The 25423-nt window shown below is 37.5% G+C and overlaps 1 long non-coding RNA gene across 1 annotated transcript in view; it reads left to right on the top strand.

Moving 5' to 3' along the window:
- Positions 1 to 689: 689 nt before the first annotated feature.
- LOC144576703 (uncharacterized) overlaps positions 690 to 25423 on the top strand; it is a 69147-nt gene continuing 44413 nt past the window's right edge. Inside the window, exon 1 of the long non-coding RNA XR_013519087.1 lies at positions 690 to 909. This is a non-coding gene — a long non-coding RNA (uncharacterized LOC144576703). The remainder of the gene's footprint in view (positions 910 to 25423) is intronic.

Raw genomic sequence — 25423 nt, forward strand, 5'->3', positions numbered from 1 at the left:
CAGCAGGTTGTCTCCTACTCTGCATGTGCTTGTGATTAGCCTGGGCGATGATGACAGAGAAGTGAGGATAAACACCCTTTCTCTTGTATGCTTCCCTTCATCAGAGGTGTAGCTGCTGTACAAGCTGGAGAAGTGGCCTCTTTCATTCCATTACTTCTAGGACCCAATAGGAGGAGCCCTGCCACATACACAGCAGTGCCCAGGGAGAGGAGCAAGGATTAAATGATGGATGACCCCCTTTCCAGATGCATTCACAGGCATTAATGGTGCCCTATGCAGTGAGTGGCATCATGCTTCTGCTTCTTTTGACACAAGACGTGCCTTTTTGGGCAGTGCTCCTCTCTTAGGAGTTGTCTGCACTGAGGTTTAGATATCTGGGGGAATGGGGACTGCCTCCTTCTTACTTTTCAGAGCTGGTGAGGCACTCTTCCCTAACTGATCAATGAAGCAGGCTGGGACACACAGCAATGACACAGGCAGACAGGTTCCAGGTTGCAAAAGCTGTTTGTGGCTGCTAGTCTCAACACCAAGGAGAAACCTCAATTTCAGCAACCCTCCCCCCGCTGCGGTCCTGTAATGGGAGAAAGTCTAATTCCAGCACCTACTGATGGGGTGTATGTGACATATGCTACTCAATCCTGGCTCCCACTCCAAAGCAAGCATTCCAAATTCTGAGCTGACACCACAATGCCTGCAATGGCTGCTGCTGCCAGGTAGCCAAACAATGAATATCTTTGTATAAGCCTGGATTATAAATGGAGTCTTCCTCTCAGTCTCAGATCTAGGAAAATGCCTGCAGCTTTTGCTGGTGTCTCTATCTCTGTCTCAGACTCTACCCAAGTTAGCTCCAGGGTTGAGAGAAACATTGTGCTCTCTCATGGCCTTGATTCCACAGATCTCCAGTGGAAGGTGAGTGACAGAGGGAGACTGACTGCCTCTCTCCTGTACTGGGGCTTCACTCACTTTTATCAGCTGATTGCTATCATGGGGGCTGCTTGCCTACCTTCTCCCCTGGGCATGGAGTGTTCTCCAGTATTCTGGTGAATTTCCATTTTCATTCTTGAATTAAATCTCAAAAAACGGATTTTTATGCACTATTTTGCTACTTTCAGGTGACTGAGGCATGCTAGGAGCCTCTAATCTGCCATCTTGGGAACAACAACAGCAACAAAACCCCTCTTGTTATTGATATCTACATTTATTTCACTGTGGTCTGGGAATATACTTGATACAATTTTGATTATTGAAAAATTTGTTGAGGGTTGTTTTCTGTCCTGGAGAACGATGTATCCTGGAGAGTGTTCCATCAGCTGATGAGTAGAATGTGTGCTCTGTAACTGTTGGATGAAATGCTCTGCAAATGTTTGTTAGGTCCATTTGGTCTAATGCAGAATTCAAAGTTTCTTTGTTCATTTGTTAATTTTCTGTCCAGATGATCTGTCTAATGCTGAGAGTGCAATATTGAAATCCTCAGTGTATTGGAAACTATCTCTCCCTCTAAATTTAATATTTGATTTATATATCTGGATGCTTTGGTGTCAGGGGCACATACATTTAGAAGTGTTATATGCCCTTGCTGAATTGATCCATTTGTCATTATATAATTAATTTCTCTGTCTCATTTGACAGCTTTTGACTTAAAATATGTTTTTTTTTTCCTGATATAAGTACAGCTATTCCTACTTGCTTTTGGTTTTTATTTTCATGGAATATCTCTTTCCATCCCTTTACTTTCAATTTATATTTATCTTTAAAGGTGAGATGAGTTGTGCTAGCATTTAGTTAGGCCACATTTTAAAAATCCATTCAGCCACTGTATATCTTTTATGTGAAAAGTTTAATCCATTTATATTGAGGATTATTGATATGTGAGGCTTTATTCAAGTCATTTTATCCAACGATTTCTGGTTGTTTCATATATCTTTTGTTTATTTCTTTCTCTTTTACTGTTTATCATTATGGCTTGTGGTTTCTGTGTGGTAATATTTGAGTCTTTTCTCTTTTTTGTTTGTGTGTTTGCTCTACCAGTGGTTTTAATATTTTCAGGTGTTTTCATGGATGGTAGATAATTTTCTTTTACTTTCAGGTGTAGGACTCCCTTAAGCATTTCTGCTTTCTGGTGTTTTTTGTATCTAACTTTTATTTCCGATTCGGGGGTTACATGTGCAGGTTTATTACCTGGGTATGTTTTGTGATGCTGAAGTTTGGGGTGCAAATGTTCCTGTTATTGAAGTACTAAGCATAGTACACAATAGGTAGTTTTTCAACCCTTGCCCCTCTCCTCCCTCCCCTGTCTAGTAGTCATGATTGTCTATTGTTTGTATCTTTCTATCAATGAGTACTCAATGGTTAGCCCTTCCTGATAAGTTAGAACTTGCAGTATTTGATTTTCTGTTTCCGTGTTAATTAACTGAGGGTAATGGCATCCAGCTGCAAAGGACAACTTTATTCTTTGGTATGGCTGCATAGTATTTCATGGTGTATTAGTCTGTTCTCATGTTGCTAATAAAGACATACCCAAGATGAGGTAATTTATAAACGTACTTACAGTTCAGCATGGCTGTGGAGGCCTCAGGAAACTTACAATCATAGTGGAAGGGAAAGCAAACATGGCAGCAGAAAGGAGAATGAATGCCCAGTGAAGGGGGAAGTCCCTTATAAAACATCAGATCTTGGGAGAACTAATTCACTATTATGAGACCAGGATGGGGGGAAACCATCCACATGATTCAATTATCTCCCACCAGGTCCCTCCCATGACCTGTGGGGAATATGGGAACAATTCAAGATGAGATTTGGGTGGGGACACAGCCAAATTATATTACATAGTATATATATACCACATTTTCTTTACTCAACTCACTATTGATGGGAGCCTAGCTTAATTCCATGTCTTTGCTGTGTTGCATTGTCCTTCAATGAACATGCGAGTGCATATGTCTTTTTAGTAGAACAATTTGTTTTCTTTTCAATATATACTAAGTATTGGGGTTGCTGTATTAATTGGTAGTTCTGTTTTAAGTTCTTTGAGAAATCTCCAAACTGCTTTCTACAGTGGTTGAATTAATTTACATTCCCACCAACAGTGTTAAAGCACTCTCTTTTCCCTGTAGCTTCACCAACATGTTTGTTTAAAAAAATTTTTAGTAATAGCAAGTCTGACAGATGTAAGATGGTACCTCAATGTGATTTTGATTTGCATTTTGCTGATTATTAGTAATTTAGAGCATTTTTTCCCCAGTGTTTGTTGGCTGCTTGCATGCTTCGTTTTGAGAAACATCTGTTCATGTCTTTTGACCATTTTATGGGGTGGGGGGGTATTTGATTTTTGCTTGTGGAATGCTTTAAGTTCCTTATAGATTCTGGATATTGATTCTTCCAGTCCCTGAGCATGAATTGTTTTTCTACTTGTTTGTGTCATCTATGATTATTTTTTCACAGCGTTTTATGATTCTTATTGTAGAGAACTTCTACCTCTTTGGTTAAATGTATTCTTAGGTTTTGTTGTTGTTGTTATGACTATTGTAAATACCACCATCACTTCTCCTCCTCCTCCTCTTCTTCTCCTTTTTCTTTCTTCTTTCTTCTTCTTCTGCTTTATTCTTTTTCTTCTTCTGTTTTTAAAGATGGACTTTTCCTCTTGTGGCCCAGGATAGAGTACAATGGCATGATCTCAATTCCACAAGCCCCGCTTCCTGGGTTGAAGTGATTCTCCTGCCTCACCCTCCTGAGGAGCTGGGATTACAGGCATTTGCCACCATGCCCAACTAATTTTGTATTTTAAGTAGAGATGGGGTTTCTCCATGTTGGTCAGGCTGGTCTTAAACACTTGACCTCAGGTGATCCACCAGCCTTGGCCTCCCATAGGGCTGGGATTACAGGCATGAGCCACTACACCTGGCTTACATTCTTGATTTGAATCTCAAGTTGAATGTTATTGGTGTGTAGAAATGCAACTGAATCTTCTACACTGCTTTTGTGTTGTGAAACTTTACTGAAGTTTATCAGTTCCAGGAAACTTTTGGTAGAGTCTTTAGGGTTTTCTAGGTATAAAATAATATTGTCCATGAGGATATATATACTGTGAGTTCTTTACTTGTTTGGATGCCTTTTTCTCTTTCTCGATTGCTGTAGCTAAGACTTCCAGTATACTATGTGTAATAGGAATGGTGGTGAAAGTAGGCATACTTGTCTTTTTGTTTTTTTTTTAGACAGAGTTTTGCTCTTGTTACCCAGGCTGGAGTGCAATGGCGCGATCTTGGCTCACTGCAACCTCTGCCTCATGGGTTCAGGCAATTCTCCTGCCTCAGCCTCCTGAGTAGCTGGGATTACAGGCACGCGCCACCATGCCCAGCTAATTTTTTTTTGTATTTTTAGTAGAGACGGGGTTTCACCAGGTTGACCAAGATGGTCTTGATCTTTTGACCTCGTGATCTACCCGCCTCGGCCTCCCAAAGTGCTGGGATTACAGGCATACTTGTCTTTTTGCAGTTCTCAAAGGGAAGGTTTCCAGTTTTTGCCAGTTCAGTAGGATGTTGGCTCTGGGTTTGTCATAGAATACTCTTACTATTTCGAGGTATGCTTTTTCAGTGCCTAATTTCTGAAGGGTTTTTATCATGAAGGGATGCTTAATTTTATCAAAAGCTTTTTCTGTATCTATTGAGATTACATGGTTTTTGTGTTTAATTTTGTTTATGTGATAAACCACATTTATTAATTGGCATATGTTGAATCAACCTTCCATCCTAGGAATGAAGCTTACTTGATCATTGTGAATTAACTTTTTGATATGCTGTTGAATTTTGTTTACTTATATTTTGTTAAATATTTTTGTGTCTATGTTCATCAGAGATATTGGCCTGTAATTTTCTTTTTTGTATGTGTCTTTGCCAAGTTTTGGTATCAGAGTAATTCTGGCTTCATAGATTGAGTTAGGGAAGAGTTCCTGCTTCTTGATATTTCGGAATAGTTTCAGTAGAATTGGTACCAGCTCTTTTTCATATGTTTGGTAGAATTCTGCTGTGAATCCATCTGGTCAGAGGCTTGTTAAGGTTTTGACACTGATTCAATTTAGGAACTCATTAGTGGTCTTTTCAGGGTTTCAATTTCTTTCTGATTCAATTTTTTAAATTTTATTTTTCTATAGGTTATTCGGGTACAGGTGGTGTTTGGTTACGTGAGTAAATTCTTTAGTGGTGACATGTGAGATTTTGGTGCACCTATCACCTGAGCAGTATAATAAAAATAAAATTTAAAAAACTGCACCCTATTTTTAGTCTTTTATTTCTCACCCTCCTCCCACCCTTACCCCAAAAGTTTCAAAAGTCCATTGTATAATTCTTATGTTTTTGCATCCTCATAAATTAGCTCTTATATATCAGTGAGAACATACAATGATTGGTTTTCCATTCCTCAGGTACTTAGAATAATAGTTTCCAATCTCATCCAGGTAGATGTGAATGCTCTTAATTAATTCTTTTTTATGGCTTAGTAGTACTACACTGTATATATATGCCACAGTTCCTTTATCCACTCATTGATTGATAGGCATTTGAGTTGGTTCCATGATTTTGTAATTGGGAATTGTGCTGCTATAAATATGCACGTGCAAGTATCTTTTTCATATAATGACTTCTTTTCCTTTGGGTAGATACCCAGTAGTGAGATTGCTGGATCAAATGGTAGTTCTACTTTTAGTTCTTTAAGGAGTCTCCACACTGTTTTCCGTAGTGGTTGTACTAGTTTATATTCTTTCCAGCAGTGTAGAAGTGTTCCCAGATCCCCCTCATGCATGCCAATATCTACTGTTTTTGAGTTTTTAATTATGGCCATTCTTTCCAGAGTAATGTGGTATCACACTGAGGTTGTGATGTGCATTTTCCTGATCATTAGTGATGTTGAGCATTTTTTATATGTTTGTTGGCCATTTGTATATCTTCTTTTGAGAATTGTCTATTCATGTCCTTAGCCCACATTTTGATAGGATTGCTTGTTTTTTTCTTGATGATTTGTTTGAGCTCATTGTAGATTCTGGATGTTAGTGCTTTGTCAGATGTATAGATTGTGAAGATTTTCTCCCACTCTGTGGGTTGTCTGTTTACTCTGCTGACTTTATTTTGCCATACAAAAACTTTTTAGTTTAATTAAGTCTCAGCTATTTATCTTTGTTTTTATTGCCTTTACTTTTGGGTTTCCAAAAGTAAATGATCATAAAATCCTTGATCATAAATTCCTTGCCTAAGCCAATGTCTAAAAGAGTTTTTCCAATGTTATCTTCTAGAATTTTTATAGTTTCAGGTTTTAGATTTAACTCCTTAATCCATCCTTATTGATTTTTGTATAAAGTGAGAGATGAAAATTCATTTTCATTCTCCTACATGTGGCTAGTCAATTATTCCACCATCATTTGTTGAAAAGAGTGTCCTTTCCCCACCTTATACTTTTGTTTGCTTTGTCAAAGATCAATTGGCTACAAGTATTTTGGTTCATTTCTGGGTTCTCTATTCTGTTCCATTGGTCTATGTGCCTATTTTTATACCAGTACCATGCTGTTTTGGTGACTTTGGCCTTATAGTGTAGTTTAAAATCAAAATCAGGTAGTGTGATGCTTGTTCTCTATGCTTAGTTTCCTAAGAATTCCCTCTGGGAATTCAAAATTCAAACATTTGCCTACTTTATTGTGTTCCATATGTTAGTTAAATAGGTGTTGCTTACTCTTTTTTCTCTATTTTTGACTGATGGGTTTATTTCAAAAGTCCTGTCTTTAAGTTCTCAGATTGTTTCTTCTGTTTGATCCAGTCTATTGTTTATGCTTTTACATGTATTTTTTATTTCATTCAATGAATTATTTATTTTCAGAATTTGTTTAGTTCTTTTTCATAATATCTATCTCTGGCAAATTTATCTCTCATATGTTGAATTGTTTTTCTGATTTCTTTGTATTGTCTTTTAGTATCCTATTGTATATCATTGAGATTCTTGAAAATTACTATTTTAAATTCTTTTTCTGAGATTTCATACATTTGTTTTTGATTGGGATCTATTGTCAGAGAGTTACAGTGCTCCTTTGGAAGTGTCATATTTCCTTGTTTTTTATTTTTCCTATGTCTTTAAGGTGATATTTACACACTGGTAAATACTTGCTTTCCAGTTTTCTGAATTTGCTTTCATAGGAGAGGCCTTTGCCCTGAAGAGATTTCTATGCTGTTGGTTGGGTAGAGCACTTTGGCTTTGATTCTGGGTGTTTGCAGTAGCATAGTTTCTGTATGATTTCTGCATACAGGAATGATGCTGCAAATGGCATTAGTGGTATCTGTGATTTTCTTGGTGGCTTAAGGTGCAGTCATTTATGGAGGCTGTCATAAAATTTTTGGGGGGACTGGGATGCCAGGTGGCCCATCATAGGCCCCCGTGGTAACAGCAGTGGGCTAATTGTACCCTTCATTGTTCCCCAGGGTGGCATACACTGGCACCATTGTCAGTGGGTCCAGGGAGGACAATTTTTGGGCCTCCAGATGGCTTGCTTGGATTACAATAGCAGCAGCAGTGGTCTGGGCAGTGGGTGTGTTCTCCATCTCCTGGTTAGCTGGCATGGCATGCATGATGGCAGTAGCTAGCATGGCATGCATGATGGCAGTAGCTGGCATGGCATGCATGATGGCAGTAGCTGGCATGGCATGCATGATGGCAGTAGCTGACATGGCATGCATGATGGCAGTAGCTGGCATGGCATGCATGATGATACCACTCTGGATCCCAAGTGGTATGAGCTGTTGTTAATGGTGGCTGAAATAAGCTGGGCAGACCAGTCTCCATGCCCATAGATGGCATGGGCAGATAGGTGCCAGCTATGGTGGTAGTGACAGGATGGGTAGGTTCAATGTCAGGGCTATGGGAGAGGTGCTCAGGTGCCATTGTTTTTAAACTAGGTTAATCTCTAGGCCTCTAGACTGCATGCTTTAGCATTTTGGGGCTTCAAGCTTAGCTGGTTGGGCTTGACTTAGGGCCCCACAATGGTATGTGTAGGTATTTTCCATGGTAGGTAGGGGTGGGGAGATTCCCAGGCCTCCAGGAGAATGCTCAAGTAGGGGGTGGAAGAAGCTTTACTACATTCCTGGCACTGAGGAGGATAGGACCACTTTCAGCAGTTGCAGCCTAGTCTGGTGGGTGGAAAAACACATGCGCTGCTCTTGCCTCAGCCCCAGTGGCAGTAACCCTTGCCTTCACTGCATTTTAGTTCCAGCAGCAGCAGCAGCCTAGACTTTGATCATGACTTAGCTCTAGCACTGCTGGTCCCAGAATAGTTTACAGACTGTTATGGGCTCTGCTCTTAAAATGGCACCTTGCTGTAATTGCTTAGGGTTTGGGGGAAGTGGGAAACCCAGTACAAACTCATTCCCTGGAGCATTTCCATTGTGTGATCTCCAGGAAGCTCCATGTATTTGTTTTAGGACTTATATAGGTGTAGGGGATCTCCCATGGCTGGGACTGCAGAAGTCCACAGTTGGAATGTGGTCCACTGCGGGTCTATAGTTACTCTTTCCCCACACTGGAGAGTTATTCCCATCACCCCACTGATCTGGGCTGAGCAAACTGCTTCACTTCCCTCTCCTTTCTTGCATTAGGCATTTTCTGTCACTTTTCTGTTGAATTCCAATGTCTTCTTTTTAATGATATATTCAAAGTGCAATTATCTACTCATTATTTTGGTGGTTCTTAGTTCTAAATGCATATTTCTGAATGAGGTAAAGAATCAGTGATCCATTTGCTTTCTACTGTATGTTATAGTTTGAATGTTTCCTCGACAACTCATGTTGAAACTCAATCCCCAACGTGGCAGTGTTGAGAGTTGGGGTAATTAAGAGGCAATTGAATCATGACTGCTGTGCCTGCATGAATGGACTAATCCATTCATGGATTAATGGATAAGTCATTTAATGGATTAATGAGTTATTATGGGAGGGGAACTGGTGGTTTAATAAGAAAAGGAAGAGAAACCTGAACTAGCATGTTAGCACACTCAGCTTTGTTGCCATGTGATGCCTTGCTCCTTCTTGATATGCTGCTAAGAGCCTACCAACAAGAAGACCCTCATTAGATATGCCCCTTGAACTTAAACTTCTCAGCTTCTGTAACTGTATATGAAATAGTTTTCTTTTCTTTATAAATTACTCAGTTTCAGGTATTCTATTAAGGAACATTAAACTAATGAACTAAGATACTATATTAAACTTACGATATTAAGTTGATTTTTAGGCTAGTGACTTAGATACTTAGATGCTTTCCCTTCTAGAAGACCATTGTAATTCTCTCTTTTTTTTCTTTGTATTCTAGAGACAGTGATTTCGTTGTTGTTGTTGTTGCTCAGGCTGAAGGGCAGTGCACAGCCGTAGCTCATGGCAGCCTCAAACTTCTATTCCATTTCAACTTGAGATGCACATACAATATAATGTTAGATATTTTTAGTCAAAAGCATTTTTAGATCTTGCACAAGATAAGTCATCTTCTCTTAAGTGTTTCAAGTTTTCTGTAGTAATCTGTACTAAATTTAAACTGCTATTTGTTTTCAACTTGTAGACTTCAAACATTTTATTAAAAGTATAATACTATAATATCTTGGTATTACTACATTATAATTATCCCATTGATAGGAAAGTTAATTTTGAAGGCAATTTACTGACTTGCATAAAGGCATGAAGTGATTTAGCAAAAAGTTGGGCAAAATGATCAAATACTTATACAAAATGGGTTAATATATTGTTAAATGTATTGTAATTTTTTAGAAATAGGGTTTTTCTCTGTCATTTGAGCTGTGGTGTGATCATAGCATACTGCAACTGCAAATTCTTGGGCCCAAGCAATCCTTTGGCCTCAGCCTCTCAAGTAGCTAAAATTGCAGGTGCTTACCACACCAGCTAATTAAATTTTTTTTTTTTAATGAGAGATTGGATCTTCCCATGTTTCCCAGGCTGGTCTTAAACTCTTTGCCTACAGTGATCCCCAACCTTAGCTTCCTGAGTAACTGGAATTAAAGCATGACACAGCACACCCAGCTGTTTTAATTCCTTATGTAGAAAAAGTAAAGAGAAACGTTTATTATAGCTTTAGAGAAAGGGAGAGAGTTGTTCTTATTTTTTCTTTCCAATCCTGTTTTAGTTATCTATTGCATAGTGAGCTACCTCACATCTTAGCAGCCTAAAACAACAATAAACATCTTTTATATCTTACACAGTTTCTATGTATCAGAAATTCAGGACTAGCTTACATGAGTTGTCTGGCTCAGAGACTCTTATGAAATTATAATCAAGATGTCAGCTGGGGCTGCAGTCTTCTGCAGACTTGACTGGGGCTGGAGGATCCACTTTCAAGATGGCCCACTCAGTTGACTAGAAAGTAGTGGTTGGTAAGGGCTGCATGCAGTGGCTCATGCCTGTAATCCCAGCATTTTGGGAAGCCAAGGTGGGCTGATCTTGAGATCAGAAGTTTGAGCCCAGCCTGACCAACATGGTGAAACCCCATCTCTATTAAAAATACAAAATTAATTAGTTGGGTGTGGTGACAAGTGCCTGTAATCCCAGCTACTCAGGAGGCTGAGGCAGGAGAATTGCTTGAATCCAGGAGGTGGAGATTGCAGTGAGCCGAGATTGCACCACTCCAGCCTGGGCTACAGAGTGAAACACTGACTCAAGTAAAAAAAACATTAAAAACGTAGGGCATTAACAAGAGGGCTCAGTTTCTTTCTATATGGGTTTCTTTGTATGGCTGCTTGAGTGTCTTCCCAAAATGGCAGTTGGCTTCCCCCAGAGCAGGTTATCTAAGAAAGCATGCTGAGGCTGCAAAGTCTTTTTTGACCTTGTTTCAGGAGTCAACACACTTTTACTTTTCAATATATTATTTTTTTTTGCATGTCAGTCCTAGTCAACGTGGGAGGAAACTACAAAAGGGTATGAATGCTAGGAGGCATTTTGTTGAATGCCTTCCACAAATCCCTACATGGTTGTGTCCTTTGATTTCTGGAGCTTTTCATCCTGTTTCTATTGGTCAGTCAGTCAATAGCAACATCAAAGCTCAAATAAAGAGATACGTGACAGTACAGAGACAATGTGTTAGATATCTGCATGCAAGAAAACAATATAGTCTGTACTTGTCAATATCAGTTTCTGTATGCATGGAGATCTCCTTGGACTTATCACTGTGCCTAGCATAAATACCAAATACGCAGAATTTTCTCTAGAAGCGTAATTTTTTTGAATGAGAGAATGAAAGAATAAAGAAAGGGATTGGTCTTTTTGCCTCATGAAACTGAGTGTTGGCTTTGTGCTGTGACTTACATAAACAATTTTCAGCCTTCAGAAATTCACATTAGTTTTAATAGCAAAGAATTAAACATGTTATTAACTTTTACCTTTCGGAGTCTGGGTGGATGCTTGTTGAATTTAAAATTCACTTAGCATAAATCAAACAATTCTTTCCTTTTTCACTAATGGATAGCTTTATCCTTTTATTCTTCTCTGGTTTAAAAAAAAGGTGTTTGCATTTGATGTGATTTATCCCAATCATTACCTTTAATGCCTAGTATGCCAAATGGGTATTTTTGATCTGATCCTTTACCTGCTTGCCTCAATCAGAATCCATCATGAAACTATTCTATAAGGTGATTCCTATAGATACAATTACTATTATTAAATTTATATTTCACCTATTTGTAAAGTACTTTTGGAATTTTCAAAATATCCACAATCCAATAATACCTATCTAAGTTGTCATTCCTTTAGAGGCTCAAAAACTGTAAGATCCAACTTTAGCAATAAAGCACAAACATTTTATATCATATGAATGGCATTCAATATGATTCTTATTTAAGTGATTTGTGGCTATGCTGAGCTAGAAAGAATTTCTAGAGCACTGCCAGAAAATTAAAATTAGGAACTCCCATCTACTGCTTGTGGAGGTATACATTTCTGAGATAAGTACTTTGTAGATCAATCTGACAATATTTAGTGGAGTTGAAATTGTATATATCCTATGGCCCATGAATTCTGGTCCTGAGAATGTACATTAGGGATACTCAAACACAATAATCTATGCATTGAAGCATTATTATAGTGAAAAAATTTTAAAGTGTAAAAGGTAAAAACACAAATGGATAACAACACAAACTATTACAAATTATGAAATTTGATATAATTCATGCATTTGAATATTCTATAGAAGCAAATTTCTATGGGAGCACAAGTGAATAATGTACAGATATCAATGTAAATGAATCTCACATTATGAAAGAGAAAAAGCAAGTTGTGTAAGTACACATGGCATATAATTCTGTTTGTATAGCTTAACAAATGCAAAACACTATTTTTCAGGTCTGAATGGACAGAATAAAAGTTTTTTAAAAAATGAAAATGATAAAACCTAAGTTCACGATAAAAATTTTCTTTGTAAGAGGGAAGGAGAGTAAATAGGATCTGAGATGGGTAGATTGACAGGTTTAAATGTATTTGTAATGGTTTAGTTCTTGTATTAAAGGTAGGTATACTTATAACATATTTAAAAATTTAAAAATCCAAATAAAATGTTGACAGTTGGGATAGAGGTATAACAACACTCAGTGTATGTGCAAATAACATTTTATGCAGTATTATTTTACTGTAGTTTCCATATTTTTTATATGAACTTTCACTGCTTCCAACATTGTATTCACTCTATTCACATGATCATTTTGTGAGAAGTTGCATGTATTCCTCCCTCACTTTCTTCTGTAAAAAGGAGTTGGTTACATTAAATAATCTTTTGCATAAAATACTGTTTGGCTCTAATGCTTGCTTTAGGTATAATAATATTAAAAATAAAGGCCCTAAGAAACAAATATAGGCACAAAAGATAGAATTAACTTTCTAAAATTTCTAAACTGCTTCCCCGAAACTATTCTCAGTTTTTATTTATTTATTTACTTACTTATTTTTGAAGGTAGAGTCTTGCTCTGTTTCCCAGACTGAAGTGCTGTGACACAATTTTGGCACGCTGCAACTTCTGCCTCCTGAATTCAAGTGATTCTTATGCCTCAGCCTCCCGAGTAGTTGGAATTATAGGCATATACCACCACACCCAGCTAATTTTTGTATTTTTTATAGAGATAGGGTTTTGCCATGTTGGCCAGGCTGGTCTCGAACTTCTGGCCTCAAGTGATCTGCCCACGTCGGCCTCCCAAAGTGTTGGGATTACAGGCGTGAGCCACTGTGTCTGGCCTTATCTTTAAAATATGAATGTTCAACAATGATTTGAAACACTTCTGCTCTATTTTCCTTTCAGTGTTGCAAAATGAAGGGAGAAAGAGCTAGAGGAAGGGACACTCTGAGAGAGGCTAGCTTTTCTGCTGTATATTATGTAGTTAGTTGCTGCACTTTTACCAGAACACAAGTACTTAGATATTTGCAGATTAAGTTTTTGTTTTTTTGAGATGAAGTTTCGCTCTCCTTGCCCAGGCTAGAGTGCAATGGCATGATCTTGGCTCACTGCAACCTCTGCCTCTCAGATTCAAATGATTCTCCTGCCTCAACCTCCAGAGCAGCTGGGATTACATGTGCATACAACCACACCCAGCTAATTTGTGTATTTTTAGTAGAGACAGGGTTTCACCATGTTAGCCAGGCTGGTCTTAAACTCCTGACCTTATGTAATCCATCACCTCTACCTCCCAAAGTGCTGGGATTACAAGCATGGGCCAGGATGCCTGGCCCAGATTAAATGTCTGTAAATGCTTTAGAATTTTCTTCATGTACTGTCTGAGCATTCTATCCTCAGTTGGAGAAATATAGGTCCTGATTCTTGCCATTGGCTATCCTGGAATGGCTGCACTACCCTAAGTTCTAATAATTAAAACTAAGTGTTTCTAATCTCTAGGAAATGATACTTCAATGATCACAGAGATTTCCAGCATCTAATTTTCAGAAATATAACTGGCTTCCACTCCTGTCAAACAACAATATAACAAACCTAGGAAATGAGGAAAAATAAATTCCAGATGTAAGAACATAGCTGCTTCAATGTTTATTAGGGCACTGATTTTCTTTTTTTTTTTTTTTAATTTTTTATTGAATTTTAGGTTTTGGGGTACATGAGCAGAGCATGCAAGACAGTTGATTTTCAACTTTAGCTGCATATTGAAATCACTTGGGTAGTTGTACAAAAAATACTGATGCCTGGTCTTGTTCCTGGGGATTATAAATTTATATGCTATGGACACAGACTGAGCATCAGGATTTAAAAAATCCTTCCATGTTATTACAGTGTATAGTAAAGCTTATAAATCAATACATTAATTATATTTTTTCCTGTATAAGAGAGCCTCAAAACATGATTCAGAACTTATGCCTACTTCATGTATAGTGCTAACCAATTTTTAATCACTTTATGCAGATTAAAGGGAACTAATTAAAGATCAATGCTATCGAGAGCAAGGCCCAATGCAGAGAGAAACAAGAGCTAGCAGCCAGAATGCAAGGGCAGAGGAGTAATGTCTATCCTTTTCTTTTATGGGAATAAAAGCAGAAATCTACTAACAGTGTCCCTGAGTGTTAAGTATCTGTGAAATCATACCGTGATGAGCACTTGGCAGTGCTTTGGCAGTAGTGAATGATTAATGTACATTCATTGAATAAATACATAAATAAAAGAAAAAATACTGAATAAGAGAAATACTCGTTGAAAGAATTATGCTTGTGAAAAACAAAATCACTTAGCAGTTCTATAAAAGTTCTGAAATAAAAACGTTGAGCATTCCATATCTCTATTCTTTTTCTTTCCATGGCTTTTGTAGAAAGGAACATATATCTTTATAATGTTTATTCTCCCTAATTCTAAACAGAAATAAAGATTGCTCCTCACCTCAGTTCTGGTTTGAATATCGCTATCATTCAGCACTCTTCTAGGAAGCTAGGAGAGGGAGGCTCTTTCTTCACAGCTGTCCCAAGATCAAGAGGCTCCCAAAATAAAATTAAACACCGAACAGTCAAGGACATTACCAGATGACATATGCTTCCTTTTTTACTTTCTCAGCAATACCTTAAGAATTGAAAAAAAAAACTATTTGATGAATGATAGTTCTGGGCTATTTTTAATTTCCTTACCAGCTTAGAAAGCGTGTTCTGTTCCCAACTCCCTCATTCTTATGTCTTTGCCCTCTGCCCTGAGCAGGTGTAAACTTGTTCATAGAAGATGTACTTTCACTTTGAGACAGTGATTATCTTACTTACATCAATTCTGTTCAGTAGTGCACATGTAAAAAGGGGCTTCATCTCAGAATATTTACACCACTTCAGGTTGAATTAAGTTCTTCTTAATCTTCCCAAGGGAGATAGGAAAATATTGAAGAACCTGCTTCTCTTACCCTTCTGCTAAATCAATACTGAACTCATCTGATTTCTACTTGACTCATTAGGTGCAATGTCTGAAAAAAATTTTAAACTAACACAGAAAAGGATCTGAACAACAACAAAAAAGAAGTTCCTAAGTTTGTCAGAATAATAGGAACAGAAAAACATACAAACTTAGGAAATATTTCTGGTTGACTTATTTTGGGCTTTTATATGAGAACAAATATCATAATACAAGATTACTATTTCTTTAGGACTCAAAAACAGAAAAGAAGAAAGACATGGGAAATTTTTTTTTTAACCTTAAAAGTAGAATTACAAGGGTCAAAACAAGATGGTAGGAATGGACTTTCCGAAATCATCCCATCACAGAAACATCAGTGTGAAAAACTATTTACTCACAAAAATACCTGCATGAGAACTAAGGAAACAAACTGAGAGATAACAGTACCTAGCTGTAACAAAATAGTAAGAAAAAGATGCATTGAGGAGGGTAGAAAGAATGGTTTTACATTACCTACACCACCCTTCCCCCAAACCCAGGCAGCACAGCACAGAGAGATACTGTCCTCTTGGGATAAAGAGAGGGAAGTGATTACAGAACTTTAACTTAGATCCCAACATGAGATCTATTACAGTAAAACAAAAAGCTGGTGGGATATTCAGGGCCTGTTACTTAAGCTAATCACTTATGACTGAGCCTTTAAATCTACTTTGGCAACAAGTGGGACTGCACAGCTTCAGGCATGGTGAACTCAATATCTGGCCCACACCATTGCCAGGCTGACATCAAGAACCCTGGGCTCTGGACAGGTCTCAATGGCAGGCAAACCTCAGCAGCCTGGGCTTCTGGCATGCCCCAGTGACACTCTGGTCACAACTACTTGGGCTTCTGTTAGCATCATGCCAGCCACAGCAGGCCCCAGGCTTCTGACCTGTCTCAATGCTTCTCCTGCCACAGTGAGCCCTGGGTTTTGAGCACTACCATGCTTATCACAGCTTCCCTGGGCTTCTGGTACATCCCAGTTCTGTGCCTGTCACAGGGCTTTCCAGGGCAAGACCAGTCTGTGAAGACTGAAATAAGTATCTACTTCTTCAAATGCACAGACATTGACACACAACCACAAGGAACAAAAACAACCAGAGAAAATATCACCTAATGGACAAAATAGAGTACCAAGGACCAACCCTAAGGAAACAAAGATGTAAGAAGTGACTGACAAAGCATTCAATATAACTGTTTTAAGGAAGCTCAGTAAACTTCAGTAAAATAAAGAGAATTCAACCAAATGAGGAAAACAAGAAATCAGAATGATAAACTTAATAGACTATATAATAAAAAATTGAAGGAGATATCTTGAAGTTGAAAATAAAAAATGCATTAGAGAGCTTTGACAGCAGATAAATTAAGTAGGAGAAAAATTCTGTGAATTTGATGACAGGTTATTTGAAAGTACACAGAGGAGAAAAAAGGAATGAAAAGGAAGAAAATGTAAAGGATCTCTATCAAAATAATGTTTAAGTTATAGGAATTCAAGAAGAAGAGGAGAAAGTTGGAAGGAGAGAAACTTATTTAAAGAAATAGCAACAGAAAACTCCAAAGCTAGAGAAGAAAATATCCAAATAAAGGAATTTCAAAGTTCTCCAAACAGATATAATCTAAATAAGACTCTCTCAATACATATAATAATCAAACCATCAAAAATAAAAACAAAGAAAGGATCCTGAGAAGAGCAAATGAAAAGAAACAAATCACATATAAGACAGATCTAATACACCTTAACAGCAGACATATCAGCAGAAACCTTCTAGGCTAGGAGAGAGCAGGATGATGTATTTAAAATGCTGAAGAATAAAAACTGGCAACCAAGAATACTATTCCCAGCAAATCTGTCCATCAGAAGTAAAGAAGAGATAAAGACTTTCCTCAACAAACAAAAGCTAAGAGAGTTCATTAACACCAGACCTTTCTTATAAGAAATGCTAGGCCAAGCGTGGTGAGTCACATCTGAAATCCCACTTTGAGAGGCCAGGACAGATAGATCACTTGAGCCCAGGAGTTCAAGACCAGCCTGAGAAACATGGAAAAAAATCCCACTGTTACACACACACACACACACACACACACATACACACACACACACACACACACGCCATCCCCCCCCTACAAAATCAGCCAGGCATGGTGGTGTATGCCTGTAGTCTCAGCTACTTAGGAGGCTGAGACTATATTACTACAATGTAATTTTTGATAGGTAAGAACTTACTATTTTCATTTTACTGTTTTGTAGCTCTTTTGTAGATTATTGTACATTACTACAATGAAATTTTTGACAGATAAGAACTTACTATTTTCATTTTATTGTTTTGTAGGTCTTTTGTTCTTTTCTTACTCTCGTTTTCTTCCTTTGTAGCTAAGTGATTTTCTCCTCCAGTAGGTAAGAAAAATGGACTAAAGTCTTTAATCAAAAGACATAAGGTGGCTGAATAAATTGATAAAGACTCAATTATATGCTGTCCAAAAGAGACTCACTTCACTTGTAAGAACACACATAGACTGAAAGCAAAAGAATAGAAAAAGATATTCCATTTAAATGGAGACCAAAAGAGAAGAGGAGTAGCTGTACTTATATCAGATAAAATGGACTTTAAGTCAAAAACTGTAAAAAGAGACAAAGAAGGTCATCATATAATGATAAAGAGAATGATTGAACAAGAGGATATGATAATTATAAAAATATATGCACCCAACATTGGAGCATCTAAATATATGGCATAAATATTAATAGATCTGAATAGAGAGACAGACTGCATTACAATAATAGTAGGGGGCATTCATACCCCACTTTTAGTAAAGGACAGATCATTTAGACAGAAAACCAGTAAGAGAACATTGGATGTAAACTACACTCTAGATCAAATGGACCTAACAGACATATGCAAAACATTTTATTAAACAGTTGCAGAATACATGTGCTCTTCAACTGTACATAGAACGTTCTCCAGGATAGATCATATATTAGGACAAAAACCAACTCTTAAAAAATTTAAGATTACAATACTGTAAGGTATCTTTTCTGACCACAGTGGTATAAAACTAGAAATCAACTACAAGAGGAGCTTTCAAAAAATTACATATATATTGAAATTAAGCATGTTTCTGAACAGCCAATGGGTCAATAAAGAAATTAAAAGAGACATTAAAATACTTTTCAGATAAATGAAAGTGGCCTTTGGGAGCTCAAAACAGAAGAATTTCTTGAAAACAGGAGTTCAAGATGAGTCTAGACAATTGATATGGTTTGGCTGTGTCCCCACCAAAATCTTATCTTGAATTCCCATATATTGTGGGAGGGACCTGGTGGGAGGTAGCTGAATCATGGGGGCAAGTCTTCTGCTGTTCTCATGATAGTGAATAAGTCTCACAAGATGGTTTTATAAATGGGAGTTTCCCTACACAAGCTCTCTTCTCTTGTCTGCTGCCATGTGTGATGTGCCTTTCACCTTCCACTATGATTGTGAGGTCTTCCCAGCCACATGGAACTGTAAGTCCATTAAATGTCTTTCTTTTGCAAATTTCCCAGTCTTAATTAGCAGGATGAAAATGGACTAATACAGTCAATTGCATACCAGTAGAGTGAGGCACTGCTATAGATACCAGAAAATGTGAAAGCACCTTTTGAACTGGGTAACAGGCATTCACTGGAACAGCTTGGAGGGCTCAGAAGAAGGCAGAAAAATGTGGGAAAGTTTGGAGGTTTCTAGAATCTTGTTGAATGGCTTTACCCAAAGCTGACAGCAATATGGACAATAAGGTCCAGGCTGAGGTAGTCTCAGTTGGAAATGAGGAATTTATTGGGGACTAGCAAAGGTAACTCTTGTTATGGTTTAGCAAAGAGACTGGTGGCATTTGGCCTCTTCCCTAGAGATTTGTAGAATTTTGAACTTGGGAGAGATGATTTAGGATATCTGGTGGAATAAATTTCTAAGTGGCAAAGTATTCAAGAGTTGACTTGGTGCTGTTAAAGGCATTCAGTTATATAGGGAAAGCAGAGCATAAACGTTTGGAAAATTTGCAGTCTGACAATGAAATAAAAAATAAAATCCCATTTTCTGAGGAGAAATTCAAGCTGGTTGCAGAAATTCACATAAGTAATGAGGAGCTGAATGTTAATCCCCAGACAATGGGGAAAAAGGTCACCAGGGCATGTCAGAGGTCTTTGTGGTCTTTCCCTTCCATCACAAGCCCAGAGGCATAGGAGGGAAAAGTGGTTTAATGGGCCAGGCCCAGGGTCCCTATGCTGTATGCAGTCTAGGGACTTGGTGCACTTTGTCCCAGCTGCTTCAGCAGTGACTAAAAGGGGACAAGGTACAGCCCAGGCCATGACTTCAGAGGGTGCAAGCCCCAAGTCTTGGCGGCTTTCACATTGTATTGAGGCCATGGGTTTACAGAAGTCAAGAATTGAGGTTTGAAAACCTTCGCCTATATTTCAGAGGATGTATGGAAACACTTGGATGTCCAGGCAGAAGTTCACTGCAGGGGCAGGGCTCTCAGAGAGAACCTTTGTTAGAACAGTGCAGAAGGGAAATATGGGGTTAAAGCCCCTGCACAGAGTCTCTACTGGGGTACTGCTTAGTGGAGCTGTGAGAAGAGAGCCACCATCCTCCAGACCCCAGAATGGTAAACCCACCTACAGCTTGGCACTGTGCACCTGGAAAAGCCACAGACACTCAATACCAGCCCATGAAAGTAGCCATGAAAAAGGATGTACCCTGCCTGCAAAGCCACAGGGATGGAGCCGCCCAAGACCATGGGAACCCATCTTTTGCATCAGCATGACCTGGATATGAGACATGGAGTCAAAAGATATCATTTTGGAGCTTTAAGATTTGATTGCCCTATTGGATTTCAGACTTGCATGGGGCCTGTGGCCCCTTTGTTTAGCCAATTTCTGCCATTTGGAATCGTTGTATTTACCCAATGCCTGCAGCCTCATTGTATCTAAGAAGTAAATAACTTGCTTTTGATTTTACAGTCTCATAGACAAAAGGGAATTACTTTGTCTTGGATGAGACTTTGGGCTGTGGACTTTTGAGTTAATGCTGAAATGAGTTAAGACTTTGGGGGACTGTTGGAAGGTGTAATTGGTTTTGAAATGTGAGGACATGAGACTTGGGAGGGGCCAAGGTCAGAATGATATGGTTTGGCTGTGTCCCCACCCAATTCTCATCTTGAATCTCCATACGTTGTCAGAGAGGTCTGGTAGGAGGTAATTGAATCATGGGGGAGAAAGTCTTTCCCTTGCTATTCTTACGATAGTGAGTAAGTCTTACAAGATCTGATGGCTCTATAAATGGAAGTGTCTCTGCACAAGTTCTCTCTTCTCTTGTCTGCGGGCATATGAGACATGCATTTCACCTTCCACCATGATTGTAAGGCCTCAGAGCTACATGGAACTGAAAGTCCATATAAATGTCTTTCTTTTGTAAATTGCCCAGTCTCGGATGTGTCTTTATCAGCAGTGTGAAAACAGACTAATACAGCAATGTAGAGAGACCCTATCTCTTCCAAAAAAAAAAAAATAGGCATGTTGGCTACACCTGTAGTACTGTCTACTTGGAAGGCTGAGGTGGGAAGATTACTTGAGTCAGGGGGGAGATTACAGTGAGCTATGATAGTGCCACTGCACTCTAGACTGGGCAACAGAGTCAGACCCTATCTTTAAAAATAAAAATGAAAAAAAGAAAGTGAAAGTACAACATATAGAAAAATCAGTTTTAAAAGAGAGGTTTATAACCATAAACACCCTGACACTGCACCATAAGGAGCTAGGAAAACAAAAGCAAGCTAGCAGAAGGATGCAAATAATAAATATCAGAGCAGAAATAAATGAGACTTGGGAAAATCAATAGACAATATAAATAAAACTAAGAGTTGGCTTTTAGAAGATAAACAAAATTGATAAACTTTTAGCTAAGCTAAGAGAGAAGAATAAAATTGGAAATAAAGGAGACACTACGACTGATACAATGGAAATACAAAGGATTATGACACTATTATGAAAAATTATACTCTAACAAATTGGATAATCTAGAATAAAAAAGTTTATTGATGCATTCAGCCTGCCAAGACTGAATTATGAAGAAATAGAAAATTTTAACAGACTGAGGAAGCAGATTGAATCGGAATTATGTCTTCCATTAAAGGGAAGTCCAGGACCTGACTGGTTTCACTACTGAATTCTACAAAACATATAAGGAAGGACTAATACCCATTCTACTTAAACTTTTAAAAATTGAATAGAAGTGAATACTTTTGAACTTACCGTATGAGGTCAGCATTAGACTGATACCAAAGCCAGAAAAGAAACTACAAAAAAGGACAGGTCAATATCCCTGATGAATAAAAAATGCTAAAATCCTCAACAGAATGCAGGCAAACTGAATTCAACAGTGCATTAGAAAGATCATTCACCATGATCAAAGTAGAATTTATCCAAGGAGTGCAAGAATACTTCAACATACATAAATCAATAAATGTGAAGCATCACATCACAGAATGAAGGATAAAAACCATGTGACAATTTTAATGCAGAAAAAGCATTTGACAGAATTCAGCATTTTTCATGATAAAACTCTCAACCAGTTAGATATAAAAGGAACATACCTAAACCAAAAAACAGCTATATTCGTCAAACTCACAGGCAACATCATACGTAATGGGGAAAAATTAAAAGCTTTTCCTCCAAAATTCTGAATAAGACAAGAGTGCCCACTCTTGCCACTTCAATATATTACTGGGGGTCCTGGCCAGAGCAGTTAGTCAAGACAACAAAATAAAAGGCATCCAAATTGGAAAGGAAAAAGTTAAATTGTTTCTGTTTACAGACAATATACTCTTATATATAGAAAACCTGAAAGACTCCACCAAAAAACGGTTAGAACTAACAAAAAATTTAGTTAAGTTGTAGGATACAAAGTCAACATACAAGAAACAGTAGCAGTTCTGTATACTAACAGCAAACTGTATGAAAAGAGAGAGCAGGAATTAATATCTACAAAGAACTTAAAAATAAATGTAACTAAGGAGATGAAAGATCTCTATGCTGAAAACTATAAAACAGAATAATGATTATTCCATTTTGAAGAAATATTATATTTAAGTATTTTGATAGTTATGGTTAAATTAACAATACACATAGTATTAAATGAATTATCCATAGAAGAGACCAAGCACCTCTTTATTCTCTTCAGTTCCCTCATTTTTATGACATAAAAAAGAAATTAACAGACTCTTGGCCGTTAGATCTCGTTCTCTAAATTCAAGCTGCAGAGAATATTTAGCATGCTTGAAGGTCACTGCTGTGAACAATCTGGTATCAGGCTATATTAATATTCACACAACATGTCTATGCTAGGTGACACCATTATAAAACAGTCCAGAAGCCAACCTTCTGGTGCTTCCTGGTGTTGTTTCCAATAAAATCCCATTAAAGAAGAGAGATTATTGTCACTAGTAACAACTCTGTATATTTTGTCTCACTATTATTTAATGAAAGAATGAATCAAATGTATATAAACCTATCTTTGAGAGTTGATTATATTTTGTTTATTTTTTTTTCTTTTGAGCTAGTTACTTAGATGTTTCACACCCATTGTTGGATACCTTTAAAGATATGTACAATATATTTTAGTATCAATTTAACAAAAATTAATATCAATTTATCAATTAACTCCTACTGGCTTCCCCCTGAGAAAACTGAATATTTATGTACACATTTACTTTCTTTCTCTCATTTTCCAGAATTCATTGATGTAATCTAAAATTGTATATCAAGATTATTATTTGAATGCATCTTCTTCAAAAAACATTTTTAAACATCAATAATCATTTGCATAATTCTAAAATTTATTTTACATTTCCTATCTTCATTCTCTTGAATCTCTTCTGATTTGTATAATCCACATTCTTGAATGAAAATTTCAAGACAAGATTTCCGCCTTTGTAGTTGTGGGAAGTTCATGGACACCCCTTCTTATTCTATATGAATTCCTACATCTATCTGGAGGCTCAGATAAGACTGGGGTTCTTCTCACAATTATTGCCCCATCCCCTTCTCATCCCCATTTCATCTTCTGATTGAAGAGGTTTTAGTGAGAATGGTGGGAAAGTCATTTTGTTGTTGCTGTTGTTGTTTGGTTTGGTTCCCCTCTGCAAATAAGTGATGATAGACTTTGGTTTCCCTCTGATTTTTTCTTGTTGTATTTCCTGCAGAATTCACTCAAAATGTCATGTTTTTCATGGGACTTGCAATTCCCTTGGAGACATAAGAATTTTCCTATTAAATTGGTGAGATAATTTTGGTGGAAAATTGGGAGCAAGAGAGTTTAAAATGTGAATCTGGGATGAAAATTTTATTATGGAATTCCTCAATCCATATATAGTTGACTTCAATCCTGCCTTTTGAAATATCCAAATAGTAAGGGTCATTCATATATTTTGAAAATGCTTTGAGTGCTCCCAGGGTATGGGCAAAACTGCTGTCAAACTTGGTTGTTAGTGTCAGAACTAAGATAGGCCTGACTATAGTGCTTAATAAATAACAATGCATGAGTTCCCATTAGAGCAGGGCTACACTATCCTAGTGTTTCCTACACTGAGAAAACGCCACTCAGCAAAAATGCCTCAATTCATCTTTGTTACTTCCGTTGTGTACAGTTTTCATTAGAATTATTAGTGTTTTCTTATTTTCATAATGATTCTATATCCAACAGTCGCAGTGTGTTTTCTTTAATTGAAATACAAACATTCATTTATGTTTATTCAGTAAAATATTGCTAAATATAGGTAACTCATAATAAGAATTGATATTCACCTCTAATCACTTAAACATTTTAAAAATGCCTAAAAAGTACTTTTAATAACTACACTTAGTGACAAATGTGTGTAAAGTTCTGAAGGTCTCTTTAAGAGCATTAATATTTAATACATAGCATGAAATTTTCTAGACATGCACATTTGCTTTCCAATTGGAGCTTTTGAGGCAGTACAAAGCTCTCTTCCAAATACAGTGCCATAATTGAAGGCTGTTGTATAATACAATGAGGTTTAAACTGGTATTTGTGTAATTAGTACTAAAATATGTCTTGTTTGTGGGAGAGATTCAAAGGGAAAAGAAGGGGAAAAGCTCCAGCTATAGCATTAAAATGATAACCAGCTGAATATTTCTGAGCTCTCTTTCCTGAGTCTATTTGTTCTCTGTTCTCAGAGATTATGTGAACAATGATTTTTTTCTCTTAAGCAGCTCAGATTGAAATGAATAAAGGGAATAGTCCAGGAAAACAAGGTTGAGGAGTGCTTATAACAATATGACATCTGGAATTGAGAAGACTTTCCTGCTAAACTATAGACGGCTCAATAGTAATATATTTTATCTTTTAAATGCACTTTAGTTTGGAAGCTACTAGCTGCCTGATCTCAGTGAAATGTATTCTGGAAGCTGGCATTTTAACAAATGCAGTGGTGATATAATTACAGAATGTTTAACATTTTACACTTGCCATGACAAGTTTGAGTTTTATTAACATATCCATTGGTTCATTTTTTTCCTCTCTTCTTTGTCATAACTCTTGCTCAGGCAGACTTTAAATGGCAAGGACTATTCATCATTGACAGGGATGAGTGCCTAAGGTGTATGTGACATTATGCTATAGGTGCAAACTGGGGTCTGGACAGCCACTGCAGGGTTGCACTTGCTAGAATCCTGAGGATGCTCCAGTTATTTGCATGCCTTATGACTTTCTAGAGATTAGATCCTAAATCCCTCCTGGTTTCTCATCTTACTTTGTCAGATCACTGTGAGTCTTGATAACTCTTTCTACTCTTGTATCTTAATGTCTAGATGTGAAGTGTTGAAAAGGGCCTATTTCTATTTCCCTTTTGCTGAGGTCCTTATGAGGCTTTGGAGCGCACTTAATTACTAGAGGAGGAGTTAAGTGTGTGAGAGAGCGATATCAAGATCCCTTAATTTCCCAAAGAGAACTGGCCTGAA

This window comes from Callithrix jacchus, chromosome 6, assembly GCF_049354715.1.
Source record: "Callithrix jacchus isolate 240 chromosome 6, calJac240_pri, whole genome shotgun sequence".
NCBI classification, from domain to species: domain Eukaryota; kingdom Metazoa; phylum Chordata; class Mammalia; order Primates; family Cebidae; genus Callithrix; species Callithrix jacchus.